Here is a 17,279-nt window from a genome sequence, read left to right as displayed (position 1 = left end):
GATATACCACAATCTGTTTACCCACTCACCTGTGATGAACATTTGGGTTGTTTCTAATTTACAACTTTTATGAACGAAAGTGCTACAAACATACGTGAACAAATTTTTCTGTGGATATACGTTTTTATTTCTCTTCATTAAATACTTAGGAGAGAACTCCAAGATCATACGCTAAATTGCCAAAACATTTTCCAAGGGAATGTACAATTTTACATTCCTAGCAGGAGTGTTCACATTTTTTGCCTAATTTTGATTTGATCATTTGTTTTCTTTTTATTGAGTTGTAAGAGATCTTTAAATATTCTAGATAGAAGTCATTTGTCAGATATATTTATTATAAATAGTTTTCCCATGCTAGTACTTACCTTTGCATTTTCTTACTGATAGCTTTCAAAGAAAAGTTTTTAATTGTAATGAAGTCCAGTTAATTTTTTTTTCTTTTATGTTTTTTTTTTTTCAGAATTTTCTTCTAGATGTTTTAAAGTTTTTTTTTATTTTTAAATTTTGGTCTATAACCATTGTGTTGTGTATGGTGTGAGTAAGAGTCAGTGTTCATTTTTTCCCCCACAGAGTAGCCAGTTGTTCTAGGACATTTGTTGAAAAGACTGTAACTTCCTCCTTTGATGTGCCTTGGCACCTTTGCTAAAAATCAACTGATCTTATGTGTGTGGGTCTATTTCTGGACACTCGATTCTATTCTATTGATCCATAATGTCTATCTTATTACTACTACATACTGTAATTAAATAAATCTTGAATCAGGTAGTCTGAACTATGTTCTTTTTTTTTGGCCGCCGCACAGCATGAGGGATCTTAGTTCCCCCACCAGGGATTGAACCGTGCCCCCTGCAGTGGAAGCATGGAGTCTTAACCATTGGACCACCAGGGAAGTCCTGTAAATTAGATTCAATCTAATTTTGAATTAGATTGTCAGTAACTTTAAAAAAAAGAAATTGTATTAGAAATTTGTATTAGAATTAATACAAATTTGTATTAGAATTTCACTGAAGTACAGATCAAGTTGTAACTCAGTGTTTCTTAATCTCTATCTATACATTAGAATTACCTGGACACATCAAAAGATAACCCAAGCCTACCTAGACCCCCATCCCAAACCAATCAAATCAGTAGGTTCTAATATGGAGCCATGATTCAGAAATTCTTGTTTAATCTTTTGGAGGAAATGTTTCCATTAAAATTAAAGGTATCTGAGACTATAAGGAACTTTTTGTCATAAATATTGCTGGTGTCTAATTAAAAACTGGGATATCCATTTAAAAAATTAATTTCCATTTGTTAGACCTTCAGACCTAATATTTAGATAAGACCCAAGCCTCCTGGTCATGCCAAACTTAAAAAAGAAGAAATTTGGAAAATTTTCTAAAGATATTTGAGGAAGAAAAACCCAGGAGAAAAAAACCTGACAATCTAGAATTCTACATCTTGGTAAACTATCATTCAAAAGTGAGAGTTAAACAAAGAAACTTTCAGACACACAAAAAGAGCTTACACTAACTGAACCTAACTGAAAGATATTTCTGTGTTATAAAGAAAAATATTAAAACAGAAGGAAGGAGTGTGACACACACAAAAAATACAGCTAGCCCCAAACAGAGTAGTTCAAACAAGCATTTAAGGAATAACCAATCCTAATCTTGTAAAAACTGTTTCAGATAACAGAAAAAGATGTAACACTCACCAACTTTTTCATAAGTCTAGTGCTACCCTGATATCAAAACCAGATGAGAACAGATGTTACAAGAAAAGAACATTAAATGCCAAAATGTCTTATGCAAATAGACACAAAATTCTCAATAAAATATTACCAAACTAAACACAGCAAAGTAGAGGAGAAAAACCAATACAAATCTTAGCTGCCTTGATATCAATGAGTGTTGGCAAGTCTCCTAAAATTTAATCAAATAAAAGATCTTGGCATTGAAGGAAAAGAAAGAAGAAAAGGAAGGGAGAGAGGGAGGGAAAAGAAAAGACAAGACAAAACAATACATCACGGCCTAGCTGGGTTTACCACAGCACTACAAGAATTGCACGTATATTTTTCTTTATACTTTTCCGTATGTTTGAAACACTATATATCATAATTTTTCTTAAGCTCCAAAGGGGTGGTAATTTGCAGATCAAAAAAGATTGAAACCTAAATGCCTACAGTAAGGAAAAAGAATAGGAAGTCAATTTACTCACAGACCCCTCCAAAGATCTAGCACTTGAAGATAGCAATTGCCATAGAATGTTGGGGTAAGATTTCCCACTAAAATCTGGGGAGTTTGATTGAAAACCTACATATTTATACTGATAAGACGCTGCCTCCACTGTGTTCAGTCAAGCAACTACTTCCCTTCAGACTGGCAGACCAGAATTTTGGTCTCTGGAGAAATTCTAGAGACCAGAGCTCTAGAGAAATTCTGCATTTGGTATAGCAGGCACCTAGTAGAAAACAGAGGTGAGATAGCAGACTGACACAGGCCAGAAGTAACAGGGAGTTAAGAACACCAGGAGAGGTCGTGCACGTGAGCTCCATAGGGCCAGGGAGGCACCAGCTGCCACGCAGGAAGGAGGCCAGGCTGCAGCTTGAGGGAGGCCCCGGCCCGCTGCGCCTGTGTCTGGCAGAGCTGGTGTGAGACAAAAGACAATCCTTCCCAGCCACCGGAATAATCAAGAGTTTTGGCCTGACCTTTGAGCACACACCGAAATAGCCAAACGAAAAGCACAGACTATGGCACTAAAACGGATTAATAAAGAACTTGGTGATTTGGCCCGTGACCCTGCAGCACAATGTTTTGCAGGTCCAGTTGGGGATGATATGTTTCATTGGCAAGCTACAATTATGGGACCTAATGACAGCCCATATCAAGGCGGTGTATTCTTTTTGACAGTTCATTTCCTACAGACTACCCCTTCAAACCACCTAAGGTTGCATTTACAACAAAATTTATCATCCAAATATTAACAGTAATGGCAGCATTTGTCTCGACATTCTAAGATCACAGTGGTCTCCTGCTTTAACTACTTTTAAATTTCTTTTATCCATTTGTTCACTGCTATGTGATCCAAACCCAGATGACCCCCTAGTGCCAGAGATTGCACGGATCTATAAAACAGAGATAAGTACAACAGAATAACTCAGGAATGGACTCAGAAGTATGCCATGTGATGCTAGCTGAAAGTCAGAATAACCTGCATTATAGCTGGAATAAACTTTAAATTACTATTCCTTTTTTGATTTTCTTATCCAGCTGCTCCCCTATCAGACCTCGTCTTTTTTATCTTTTGTTTACCTCCCTCCATTCATTCACATGCTCATCTGAGAAGACTTAAGTTCTTCCAGCTTTGGACAATAACTGCTTTTAGAGACTGTAAAGTAGTTACAGGAGAACAGTTGCCCAAGATTCAGAATTTTTAAAAAAATGGAGCATGTGTATCATGTGACCAATGTCTTCACTCTAACTTGGGTATGGGATTAAAACCATTCCTCACTGCTCTAACACGCTGAAGAATCATCTGAGGGGGAGGGAGGTGGATGCTGAGTTATCACATCAAAGGAAGCAGCATTATTCTAGCAGCATCCATCCTTGGGTAAGCCTTCCACTGTTAGAGATTTGAGGTTACATGATATACTTTATGCTCATAACTGATGTGGCTGGAGAATTGGTATTGAATTTATAGCATCAGCAGAACAGAAAATGTGATGTATTTTATGCATGTCCATAAAGGAATGACCTGTTCTTGTTCTACACAGAATGGAAATTGGAAGTCAAACACCCTTTGTATTCCCAAATAGGGTCTCAAACATTTTGTAATTTTCATTTAAATCGTTAGGAGGCTTGCAGCTATTAGTTAATCTATCTTCCAATACATTCTTTAATATAGCACTGAATAAACGATGCAAGTTGTCAATGGATAAGTGATCAACTAATAGTTCTGCTAGTAATTGATTTATTTTTCTTCAAAAAAGTTGCATAAACCAATGAGTTAGCTGCCTGGATTAATCAGTATGGGAAACAATCTTTTGTAAATGCAAAGCTGTTTTTTGTATATACTGTTGGGATTTGCTTCATTGTTTGACATCAAATGATGATGTAAAGTTCGGTTAAAAGTGTGCAGTCTGTTACAGGTTGACACGTTGATTGACCTGATATGCAGAATTAATAAGCTATTCAGATAGTGTAGCTTTGTAGGCTGCACATGATACTGGCAGCCCAGGAGTTCATAGAGGGACTTGGGACCCAGCAGTTCTGAAACGTGTATATGGAGTTGAAGAAATTTATTTTCCAGGTACAACCCCCACCTAACTAAATTTTTTCTTTACCTTGTACACTTGACAGCTGAAAAACACCATAACATGGGAGCAATAATGGGTCAAAATTTACAAAATAAAGTACTGTTTTGGTGTGAAAAAAAAAAAAAAAGTGCCAGGAGCAACCTTTAACCAATAAGGGACAGATGTTAGTAGATAAAGTGCCCAGCTTCCCTGTACCTCAGTGAGACAATTCTGTGGTATCATGGTCTAAACCAGCATAGAAATGTTCGATATTTGCACTGTCCTATATGGCAGCCACTAGCTGCAAGTAGCTATTGAGCACTTGAGTTGTGGTTAGTGTGACCAAAAACTGAATTTTAAATTTTATTTAATTTAAGTAATGTAAATTTAAATAACAGTACATGGCTAGTGGTTAGTACTGGACAGCATAGAGTCTCTCTGAGAGTCTCCAGTAATATGGAATCCCAGCTGCCCACAGTAGTAATCCACTCAGTCAATATACTCTTTACTAGTTTTCCTCTTGTACTGTCTCACTTCCCCATTCTCTGATTATAATTCCTAGAATCATCTCCCTATCTTAGAGTCTGCTTTTGCGAGAACAATGACTCTAAGGATCTGATGAAAGCTTGCAATAGAAAGGCAAAGACTAAAATGAGCCACAAGAAATTAGGAAATGGCAGGAAAAAGAAACAGAAGAAAACACGGATAAAATGTTGTTAATAATCTCAAAGAGATAAGAGTGGATATTGCATCCATGAAACAAAAACATAATATTGAAATGGGAACAGAGAACAAGAAAGCTCTTGGAGAAATTAAAACTACGATAACAAAAATTTTGTAAGTCAGTAGAAGGATGAGAAGATGAAGTGAAGGACAACAAGGAAAATAAAACAAAAATCCTAAGAGATGGACTTGGGGAGAAAAAAAATTTTTTTTAATTAAGCAATTAATCCAAGAGATACACTGTCAAAATAGGAGATACAATGGCCAGTTAATAGTAAGTCCAGAAAGAAAGAATTGAAAAGAGGAAAAAAAGAGAAATTATTAAAAACCACAGGAAATTTTCCCCAAACTAAAAGACATGTCTCCTAAATTAAAAAAAAATCAAATATCAGCACATGATTGAAAAAAAGACATATACCAAGGCACAACATCACAAAATTTGTGAACACCAGGATAAAGAAAATCCTAAAAACTTCCAGAGAGAAATCAGATTTGCTTCAGACATTTTAATAGTAACACTGGATGCTTCTTTTTTTTAAAGTAGACTTAGTTCAACAGTAAACAATATTTTTATAATCAAAAAATGTAAATACCAAAAATAGATTTTAAAATTGTGACATAGCTACAGTAAGAGAATGGAAGAAGAGTGAAAGGGAAGGACTCTAAGAGACCTAAATTCTCAATAACATACAAGAATCACTTAAGCCAAGAAATTGGCAGAAGAGGCATATTATTTTAAATTACGTAGATAAATACCACAAGAAACAGTGAAAAGAATTCGGAGTGATTATATCTGAGGACCAGGACTGGAGAGTGGGGAAGAACTAGAAAGGAGACTGCAATTCTTCATTTTAATCTTTTAGTGCTGTTTGATTTTTTATGTGTATGTATTACTTTGAAGGAAATAAAAATGTATTACAAAAGCGGAACAGAAATTTTATGTTAAAATTGTTCAAACTTTTGAAACTATTTTTGAATATCAGTTGTAAAGAGATGGTGTAAGTAATTGGAATCCAAAGATAATTGCAACACAGATAATATCTACTACTCATTTTAGACATCTCATTCAATGAAACTTCAGAAAGTGCTAACAGGAAATATAGTTAAACCTATTTATTTGTGCCGATGGCAGAGAGCTAGAATATGAATAAATCCATTTACTTTTGCCATTAAAATACACACATATAATTTGTCGGGAAGATTAAGCCCTGTATGTGGGGAAGACTAAGCTCTATATGTTTTAGAAAGTTAATATTAAAATTGGATACTATCACTTGAGCACAAATCAATGAGCTAGATAGTCACAGAAATGTTATGCACATAATAGGCACTTAGATTTGTTAACTAAATGACCAAAGGAGATACTCCAAACAGGGTTCCTAAAAACACAAGGAAAAGCCAGTACAAATATAAAATTTACCATAGATAATATGCAAGTAGTAACTGATAACTTAGTATATATTGAATCACTTTTAGTTTCAGTTTCATCTCTTTTCTCTTCCAGCTAACCTTTTGCCTGTCACTGCGTCAGGTTCCCATAAAATGACTGAGCCATGATAAAAGACAGAGAAGGAAATAATGACATCAGAACATTTATGATAGGAGAATAAATTCACTAGTCAGGAGACCTTGCCAGCAACAATATCACTTGAACATTACAAGTGAGAACACAGTAAGGTTAAAAGAGAAAACTTCATTTGGAAAGAAAACTTCATCTGGAATATTATTAATTTTTCTTTTTATTAAGCAAATATTTTAAGAAATAATACCCTAAAAATTTTTCCTAAAAATGGGAAAAACTGACAAGCCTTTGCTATGAAAGTTTTTAAAGCACTGTACTATGATATTAATCTTAGGCAAAAGATTACAGTTGTCAGTTCATAAGTAATTCAACATTAAAACATTCCTTTCTAAATACTTATTTTTGACAGTTTACCTTGATAATTTAAAATATATTTCCTGTTTCATAAAATTATTACAATAAAATCAATCAACTTCCTATTTTTCTATCCAATTTTTAATACAACTTCTAAGAGCAAGTGTTCCCAATAATATATAGAACCTCCAAACTTAAACTTTTATTATTCAGCATAAATAATTAACTATGAAGTCTATTTATGTCTAGCTTTATATAAAAACCAAAATGAAATCCTTAATTTCACACTAATAATTAACCTTACTAAATATTAGAGTCCACATATTAACCAATTAGACCTATAGAATGGCAAGAGAATAAGATCTACTATTACCAGCAGAACTAAAAAGGGCCAATACTTTAACTCCAATTTTTAAGGTGACCAAGGCTAAAAATAATATCTATTCCTTTTTTTTTTCCCAATGATTGTGACCACTGAGAGCAATGGTTGTGTTGCTTTCATTTGTGTACCTAGGAGCACCTGGCATAATACGTAATGCCCTCCATCAAATTTTATTGCATGAAAGACTGAATAAATTGTTTTTCTCAATAGTATCTATTCCTTTAAATTAAATTTGTGTCTCCATTGTTGGAGGCACCCATAATTAACAAAGGATTTTAGAAAGCAATAAATACTATATTTGTCAGCAAAATAATCCCATTAAGATATCAATATCACAAGTACTAAAAGGATTAAATGATCTCTTAGAAAAGTTTTCAGCTCTAAAATCCTGAGGTTTTACTAACACAGAACATTTTTCTCCTAAAAAGAATTACCTTCTCTCATATTATTCTTTTATAGGCTTCACTAAATAACGCTTTATGCTTTAAAAATGAGAAGCTGTTTCAAACGAAGCCAGACTTTCTAATTAAGTTAACTGGAAACAAGAAAAACTTATTGAGGCTTTCATACGAAGGGAATAAAATAATGTCATGGGCACAGTATAAATTTTAGTGACTAAACAACTTTATATAACTTGCTGAAAAATTATAAAGGAATCAAACATTTCCAGTACAATTCTAAAAATAAAAAATAAATAGCTACAGCATGAGATGTCATTAGTAAATAATTGTTTGAAAACCTGAAGTTTTTAATGATCAACAAACAAGTACCCCTTTTCATGTACTTTGTACCCCGTAGAAAGAAAAGACGCTTCTACGTAAAATAAAAGTTAACTTTATTTTTATAAGAAAGCCTCTCTGACGAGAATGCTTGAACTAAGGGGGAAATAAAGTACTAGATAAGTCTTAAAAATCACCTTATATTTCCCTTGTATGAAGTTTTTTCCCCTATCCTTGGTCCTGTCAGTATAGGATGAGCTGACTCTCTGAACCTATCATATGCTAGGAAATATCTTAACTTCTACAAAGCCAAAGAATTTTTGCCAGGATTATGTGGATTTGGAAAAAGAGGAATTCCAGTAAATTCCAAGTAACCAGTTGTTACCACAGAGAAATAAAACTGATTTGTTCAGTTTTGGAAGGGACAGGCTTTTCGTTGGACAGAGCCAGCTGAGAATTATAAAGCTTAGCTGCTTTAAGCCACAACCCTCACAAACAGCTAAGAAGCAGTCATCAGGAGTGTGATTCTTAGACTAGCAGAAAGTAAGTTTCCAAAAGAAGTTCTCTCAGCTTTCAAAAGAATAACTTCTAGTATTTCTTAAGACCTCCATATGACCACTTGGTCAGTCACTTTCCTCCATGTACATTATGCATCACAGGTTTTGAAGTAAGACAGAACTGGTTTTTAATACCAGATCAGTAACTACCAGCTGACTAGTCCTGCTTAACTTCTCTGAGCTTCAGGTTCCTCAACTGTAGAAGAAGATAACCATACCCTATATTTTGAAGACTACTTCATAAATTTTATAAGAGAAAAAAAGAGATGATCCCACAGATTAAAAGTAGCAGAAACCAATCTTACACAACTTTTTTCAGCAAATAGTGAAAAAGGAAATACTAAGTCATTGTATGAAGCCAGCACAACCCTAAAACCAACACCTGACGTGGACATTATGAGAAAAGAAAATTACGGACCAACATCTCTCATGAACATTAATGAAAATTCTAAAAATAATAGTAATAATTTAGCAAGGCAAATCTAGCAACATACAAAAAGGATAATACATATGACTAAGTGGGATTTATTCCAAGAAAACAAGGTTGTTGGTTCAACATTTGGAAATAAACCAAAGTACCTCACCATATTAACAAAATAAAAAAGAGAAATCCTAGGATCATCTCAATAGATACAGAAAAAGTATCTGATAAAATTTAACTCATTCATAATTTTACAAACCTCTTAGCAATCTGGAAATAGAAGAAGGAAAATTCTTTAAACTGATAAAAGGTATCTTCTACCAAAAATAATACACACACATCCCTCAACTACAGCTAACATCAATTTTAATGTCAATATACTGAATATATTCCCCAGAAGTTGGGGAGAAAACAAGATTGTCCACTGTCCTCACTTCTATTCAATTTTATATTGGAGGTTCTAGCCATTGAAATAAGGCAATAAAAAGGCAGAAAAGTATAAAGATCAGAAAAAGTAAAATTGTCTTTGCTCACAGATAACATGATTATATATGTAGAAAATGCAAAGGAATCTACAAACAAGCGACTACAATGAATAAGTGAATCTAGTAAGGTTTTTTGATACAAGTTCAAGACTTTTCTATTGTATTTCTATATAGTAATAACAATCAAATGGAAAATCAAATTTATGAAACAGCATTTATTATATAATAACAAAAAATCAAATAATGAATAAATCTTTCATAAGACGGGTAAGATAGCTACGCTGAAAACTAAAAAATGATAATGAGAAAAAATTTTAAAGAAGTAAATAAATGGTGAAATACACGCAGTTCATGGTTTGTAAGACTCAATATCATTATGACAACCAATTCCCCCCAATTAATCTATAGCTCCAATGCAATCCTAATCAAAATTCCAGCAAGACGTTTTGTGGAAACTGAAAAACCAATCCAAAAATTTATATGGAACTGCAAAGACCCTAGAATAGCCAACTTCAACCTTTAAGAAGAACAAAGCTGAAGGACTTACACAACAAGATTTCAGCATTTACTATAAAGTTTTATTGTGACAATGGTCAAAGGATGGACAAATATACTAAAGAAACAGAGTCCAAAAACAAATCCACACATATATGGTCACTTGCTTTATGAAAAAGATGCCACTGAAAATCTGTGTGCGGAAAAGACAGCCTTTTCAATCAATGGTCCTAGAGTTTTGGAAACTAGTATGAAAAAACAATGAACCTTGACCTCAATTTCACACCATTAACAAAAATTAATTCAAGATAGATCACAAACCTAAAAGTAAAAGGTAAAACTATAAAGCTTCTAGAAGAAAATATAAGAAAATATCTTCATGATCTTCATACAAGCAAAGATTTTTAAAAATATTCAAAAGGCCACTAAACTGCTAACTAAAAACTAAAGTTACTAGCCTATTAATAGAAAAAAAAATCGTATACTTCATTAAAATTAAGAACTTCTGTTCACCAAAAGATATCATTAAGAGAGCAAATGGTTAAGCCACAGACCAGCAGAAGATATTCCCAGTACGTAAATCCAGCAAAGGTTTTGTATCTGGAATTCATAAAGAATGTATCTAGAATTCATAAAGAATGTAAAATTCAAAAGAATTTTGTATCTAGAATTCATAAAGAATGTAAAATCTACTATAAATCAATAATAAAAAAAAATCCAATTTTTTAAATGGGCAAAAGATCTAAACAGGAATTTCAAAAAAGAAAATACCCAAATGGCCCATCAACATATAGAAAAGTACTCAAGCATCATTAGCATCGAAGAAATGTAAATTAAAGTGACAATGACACAACACTACACAACTCACAGAATGGCTAAACACTCATCTGAAGTGTTGATTAGCATGTGGAGCAACTGGAACTCTCATCGACTACTACCGGGTGTATAAATTGGTACAACTTTGGAAAATTGCTTGGCAGTTTCTATTGAGGGTCAAACATATACCTACCCTATGATTCAATAAACCCACTCCTAGGTAAATAGTCAACAAAAATTAATATATGTCTACCAAAAGATGTATAAGAATGTTCACAACAGCTTTAATCATAAATGTTCCCCCAAAATGGAAATAACTCAAATGACCATAAACTGGAGAATGAATAAATAATGATACATTTGTACTATGGAATACTACACAGAACTGTAAAAGAATAAACTAGTGATAATTTAACAGCATGTATGAATCTTGTAGGCATTATTTTCAGCAAAGGAAACCAGATACAAAAGATAACATATCATGTAACTCGATTTATATGAAATTCAAAAACAGGCCAAAAAAATTGATGGAGATAGGAGTTAGGATAGTCGTTAACATACGGAGGGAGTAATGCCTCTAAGCGTGAACAAAGATTTCTTCTGGTGTGCTGGGAATGTTTTATATTTGGATCTGGGTGGTAACCACATATGTATATACCTATGAAAACATTCATTAAGCACTATATTTTAAGATTACTGTACTTGGTAGTATGTATGTTATGCCTCAATTTTAAAAAGTTGTATTCTCTAAATTTGAAGAAAAAAGCTTCAATCTGGAATTTGGAGATATGTGCAGGAAAAGAAAGTACTTAACAGAGGACTTGGTCAACTCATAACCTATTTGGTTCATATAAATGCATATAAAATAAATAACAGGAAATAAAGTCATGCTAAAAAGGAGACTCAACATTTATTGAGAGTTGATAATAACTCAAGCATTGTGCCAAGGCTATATTTGCACATACATACACACACACACACAATCTTATTTAAACTCTTCAACAAACCTATGGGGTAGGTACTAATTTTGGAGATGAGAAAACTATGGTGAATAGATGTTGCTCCTATTAAGTTTTAAATGGTTTGATCTTTGTAAACACCGTTTGGCTTGCATAAAATAATTTTCTAAATATACTGAGAAAAAGTGATTTGTAAATATCCTACCTGGCTTTCCTATCACATTACCTAAATATCATCCTCCACCATACTGTCATCTTACTCTCCTTTATTTTTCTTCACAACACACATTGCTATCTGATAATATATTACATGTATATGTGCTTATTTCTTATTTTGTCTCTCTCCCACTAGAATGCAAGTTCCATGAAGGCAGAGACCTTGTCCATGTAGTTCATTGCTCTCCCCCAGCACCCAGACCCATGTCTGCCATGTAGTAGACACCTAATAAATAATGGTGGATGGAATGAAAAAAGTAATAATAAATGTCCTATCTGATACTCAATTTGTACCCTTTTCCATAAGATCTATAAAGCTAAAAGAAAATAAATATATTCCAAGTCTCTGGTAATAATCAGTTTGTATAACCTTACCAGCAAAAGACTTGATATTTATCTCTAATTTGGGGCAACCACTACATATAGTCAAAGAAGAATTTGGGAAGACTGATTTTAACATGTTAAACTAATACAGATAATTATCTTCCATTTATGTCACAAAAGACATAACCATCCAAATGTTAATCTTTTAAAACTGTATTGTTTTGGAGCCAACTAAGCACAGAGTATGTCATGGTTTTAGGAAGAAATGCCTGGGGCCAGCATTATAAAAACCAATTACAATACTCAACATCAACACAGAGCTAAAACAGTGATGACTAAACAATTGCTGAAATGCAGCATTATTTACAAATAGCCAAGATAGGGAAATAACCTAAGTGTCCATTGATGGATGAATGAATTCAAAGAAAATGCGGTATATGTGTGTCGTGTGCGTGCACACACACACGAATATCATTTAGCCATAAAAAAGAATGAAATCTTCCTATTTGTAACAAAATGCATGGATCTTGAGGGTATTATATACTAAGTGAAATAAGTCAGAGAGAGAAAAATGCTGTATGATTTCACTCATTTGTAGAATCTAAAAAACAAACAACAAAAACAAAAAAAACAAGCTATAGATACAGAGAACAGATTGGTGGTTTGCCAGAGGTGGGGGGTAGGGGTGTGCAAAATGACTGTAGTCAGTAATACTATAGTGCACATTTGAAAGCTGCTAAGGCAGTAGATCTTAAAAGTCCTCATCACAAGAAAAAACAATTTTTTGATAACTATGTAAGGTGATGGATGTTAACTAGACTTATTATGACGATTATTTTGCAATAAACACAAAATATTGAATCATTATTTGTACCTGAAACAAACATGATGTTATATATCAATTAAATGTCAATTTTTTTTAAAAAACACTACTTAAGTGTATAGGGATAGATGTTTGCCCCTTCACTGAATTCTACTGTTTAGTTTACTCCTGTGTCTTGATCTCATTTCCTTACCTCTCTGTTCTAGCTACTGTGAGCTTTAACCTCACTTGCTATTATCTTTAATTTTTCCTTCTGTGCTATATATGTGTGTATATACATATATATATACACACACACATATATATGTATATATATACACACATATATATATTTTATATATATGTGTGTGTGTGTATATATATATATATCTTTCTAACATATTTAGATGTGCATCTATCTTTGAAGTATACACACACATACACATAAAACTTGCCTGGACCTTGTTTTCCCTTCCAAAATACTGTTGTTTGATGTCACAGCCACTTTCTTAAAAAAATATACAGCCTCCACTCCCTACTCCCAAATTCATATGATCATCAATAATGACCTTTATCACCAAGTCAAACTGCCTTCCATATGACCTCAATGCATCATTTAAAACAGAACACATCCTCCATCTTTAAACTGTATCCTCTTGACGTGCATGATTCTGTGCCTCCCAGGTTTTGCTGGGCCTGAACTTTAAACAATTTAGGGGAACCTCTTTAAGAAAAAAAAGCAAAATTAGAAATACAAACTTAGGTGTAATGGTGAATACTTACCTAGAATGAGGGGGGAAAGAATCACAACACAAGTATCACTAAAATCTAGAAAAATAACATCATAATTCTATCAATAATAAACTCCCTGACACACTTCTAGGATACTTTTTCTACATTTTAATTGCATATCTTTCATGATCACTTCTTCATGTGACAATGACATGTAACATTTTCTATAAGTAGATAGAAATATGTAAGATTTTCTATAAAGAAATAGATTTTTTAAAACTTTCTGAAGACTAAATCATTACTCACATTTTAGAAAATATTCTTTTAGGTTCACAAACTGTTACTGGCTACCTAATATAAAATTTTAGTACTGTTGTCAAATTTGGGGAAACTTACATTTGTTTCTTTCCTTTATAAGCTATCAGATTCAAAACAGTTTTCCCCAGACTAGCTTCTGGCTCCGTGTATTTCAAACTGTGTTTCTCTTACCCTACTCACGTACTTCTAGTGTCAGATTCTGTAGGACGTGTCCATATCATCTATAATCTCTGGCCTTGCATCTTTTTTCATAACACTGAGTCAGCACAGTAAGTAATAAGAGTACAGTTGACCCTTGAACAACCGGGGGGGCTAAGAGTGCCAACCCTCCGAGCAGTCGAAAATCTGTATATAATTTATAGTCAGCCCTCCGTATAGGCAGCTCCTCCATATCCGAGGTTCCACTTCCATGGATTCAACCAACCTCAGATAGCGTAGTACTATAGTTATTTATTATTGGAAAAAGCTGTATGTAAGTAAACCCACACAGTTCAAACCTGTGTTGTTCAAGGGTCAACTGTATTCCAAACGTCATCACTATACCAGAACAGCTAGCAAAAACCTAACTACACTCTGAAGTGACAATGAACCGTATAAACATATGCCACCCAAACTAAATGTAACCCCAATTCAACTTTCCCTTAGCTGGATGCCAAAAATGCCTACAGGCACTCCAATGCTACATGACATGAGGGTAAATCAAGAATGGAAAGAGACAGCACTCTTAACTTAAAATACCTTACTTTTGGAAATCCTACAGAAACATGTGGACACCTTTCTCCCCAAGGCTTAGAAGAAATTTGCACAAGTGGTAAATCCCCCACAACCTACAACCCTGACTCTGTTTTCTTTGCTGACTCCTTTCTGACATGCCAACCACTAAATATAGGTACTTCCCACAATTCTTGCCTTTCTCCTGAAAACCTACACAACACAGGTACTTCCCAAAGTCAGGCTGTCCTTAATTTTTAAAAAATTCTATCTGCACTCCATTTTTCCCCCCAGTCTCATCTATTCTCAAGCTTCATCTATGACCTTCTTTAGCAAATAATCCTCCCTCTAGAATATAGTGACTAGACTACCAACTCTCTGGGAAAGGGAGATGCCAGCCTTGTGGTCTGCATGAACTCCAAGGCCTGAATTCCCTGAGGCATATAGAGGAATGAATGAAACATACTGAATAGCTTCAAAACTTTATCTCTAGCCTCATTCTCTTTTCAAACCTATGATCTTTGATTCAACTGCCTATTGGCCTTTTTCATGAAGATAACATCTGCCCCGCCTCAGAAAACACACACAAAATCCCACAGCCCCTGGAGCACTCTGAACTTCATTTTAATGATAACTTTTAAACTCTTAGTAAATAATTTTCAGAGTGACCTTTAGGAAAATTAAGGCATGATAAAATTATAGGCCTTGTTCAAGAAGAATACAGATTATTCCACCTCTAATAGCTTAAACTTCCCTCTTAAAAACAAGTCATGTGGCTCATAAACCATACAGATCTAATTATAATAACTTATCTGGAATCACACTCAGTGCCCTATACAAGGACACCATAATTAGAAATGCAAAGCCTACTGCTAGTTATTAAACATGAACAGATAAAATACTTTTGAGAAAGAAAATAAATACAAAAGACTAAATACCAATAACAAATAACTGAATAACAGTAAATATGCCTGTATACATAGGTCTTAAAGTTTGTATACAGAATGTACTCAAACAACACGGAGTACATATTCAGTCATGTAGTCCTGCTCCAGCGAAAGACCTCACTGTAAACACACTACTAAAACAAAAGAGTTCCCAAGCAAATAGGACAAACCGCTGACATAAGTGTGGTACTGACGTAGCTGTCTATTTGCCTTTAGTTGCTAGGATTCAGTGTGTCCATTTTTCTCTAAGCTCTAAAACATGCAACTCTTTGATGTTATGAAGAGTCCACAGTTAAACAAAAAATTGGCAGAATGTTTAACATAAAAAATATTTCAAATTCAAATCTCTAATTTCTTGAAAACACATTTTCCCTATGGTTAAAAAACAAATGTTAGTGAAATTTTAAATTTCTTTACCAAAAACAACAATAAAAATCAATTTCAATAAATGAAATGAAAAGAGAAACTGCATACTTTCAAGTTACTATCGTAGAAATAAAATTCTGAATGTAGCTTTAAAGGAAAACTATCTCCTATCTGGTCAGGAAGTTTTTGAACCTATGTGATAAGAGAAGTGCATATTTTGCGTTGTTCAAAAAAAGGAAATTATGTGGTGATTTGAGTAAACTCCTAAATTACTCAATTAAGATCCATTTCACTTTTAGAATTATAATCTTAAGATTATATGCTAATCAATCAGACACTAATAAATAAAGTGAATTGTATGTCATCCATAAGATCTGTGAAAGAAGAGGCAACGAGAAATCTGTTTGTTAGGCAAATAAAACAGAAACAGTGGCAACTTTAGTACTATTTTCTGTAGCTCCAAAACTATCATCTGATCTCAAATTATGGGTCACTGAGAAAGTTCCCCCAGGAACTTCCATCTGCTCTTGGTGCAGCACAGGTATGGTGCATAAAATGGGCTTGAAATACCTTTAGTGGGCAGCAAAACCAAATTTCCAGGAAAACCTTCAGAATTGATTAATATTAAATGAACACAGTTCCATTGTTTCTCTAACAGCATTTAACAATATTGCTTCACATTCCCCACTGGCTTTCGAACTATTTAAATATTTTTCAACTTTCATATTCTTTGGGATACAACTTCCATTTCTATTTCAAGATTCAAATATTTCAAATCAATTCAATATAACTTATAAATTTACTATAAATTTTTTATTTAAATAAAGATTTGAGAAGTCACAAATTAGTAATTTTTCAACCTACACAAAGTTTTATGTCGTCACTTCACTTGAAAAACAATTTGGCATTATTCAGCAAAATTGAAGCACAGACGTAGCAAGTCCATCTAGCAAGTCCATCCAGGGTAAATACAGCAGAGAAAAGATCATACACATGCACCAAATATATTTACAGAACTGAAGTCATATAAAGTAAGCTTTCTGACCATAATAAAATAAGAAATTAGACTAGAAATCAATAACAAAAGGATAAAAGAAATACTCCAAACACTTAGAAATTAAACAACTTCTAAATAAGCTGTAATTCAAAGA

General features: G+C 33.6%; 1 protein-coding gene and 1 pseudogene across 3 annotated transcripts in view; one reads left to right on the top strand and one right to left on the bottom strand.

Moving 5' to 3' along the window:
* PDE3B (phosphodiesterase 3B) overlaps positions 1–17,279 on the bottom strand; it is a 179,667-nt gene that overhangs the window by 138,870 nt on the left and 23,518 nt on the right. The window lies entirely within an intron of this gene.
* LOC309965045 (ubiquitin-conjugating enzyme E2 D3-like) lies at positions 1,013–4,100 on the top strand (annotated as a pseudogene). The gene has a single exon. The product of its transcript is annotated as a ubiquitin-conjugating enzyme E2 D3-like (transcript).

This window comes from Leucopleurus acutus, assembly GCF_964270905.1.
Source record: "Leucopleurus acutus genome assembly, chromosome: 8".
NCBI lineage: Eukaryota > Metazoa > Chordata > Mammalia > Artiodactyla > Delphinidae > Leucopleurus > Leucopleurus acutus.
Note: the sequence above shows the minus strand (reverse complement) of the source record. Positions and strands in the feature narration are given on the sequence as shown.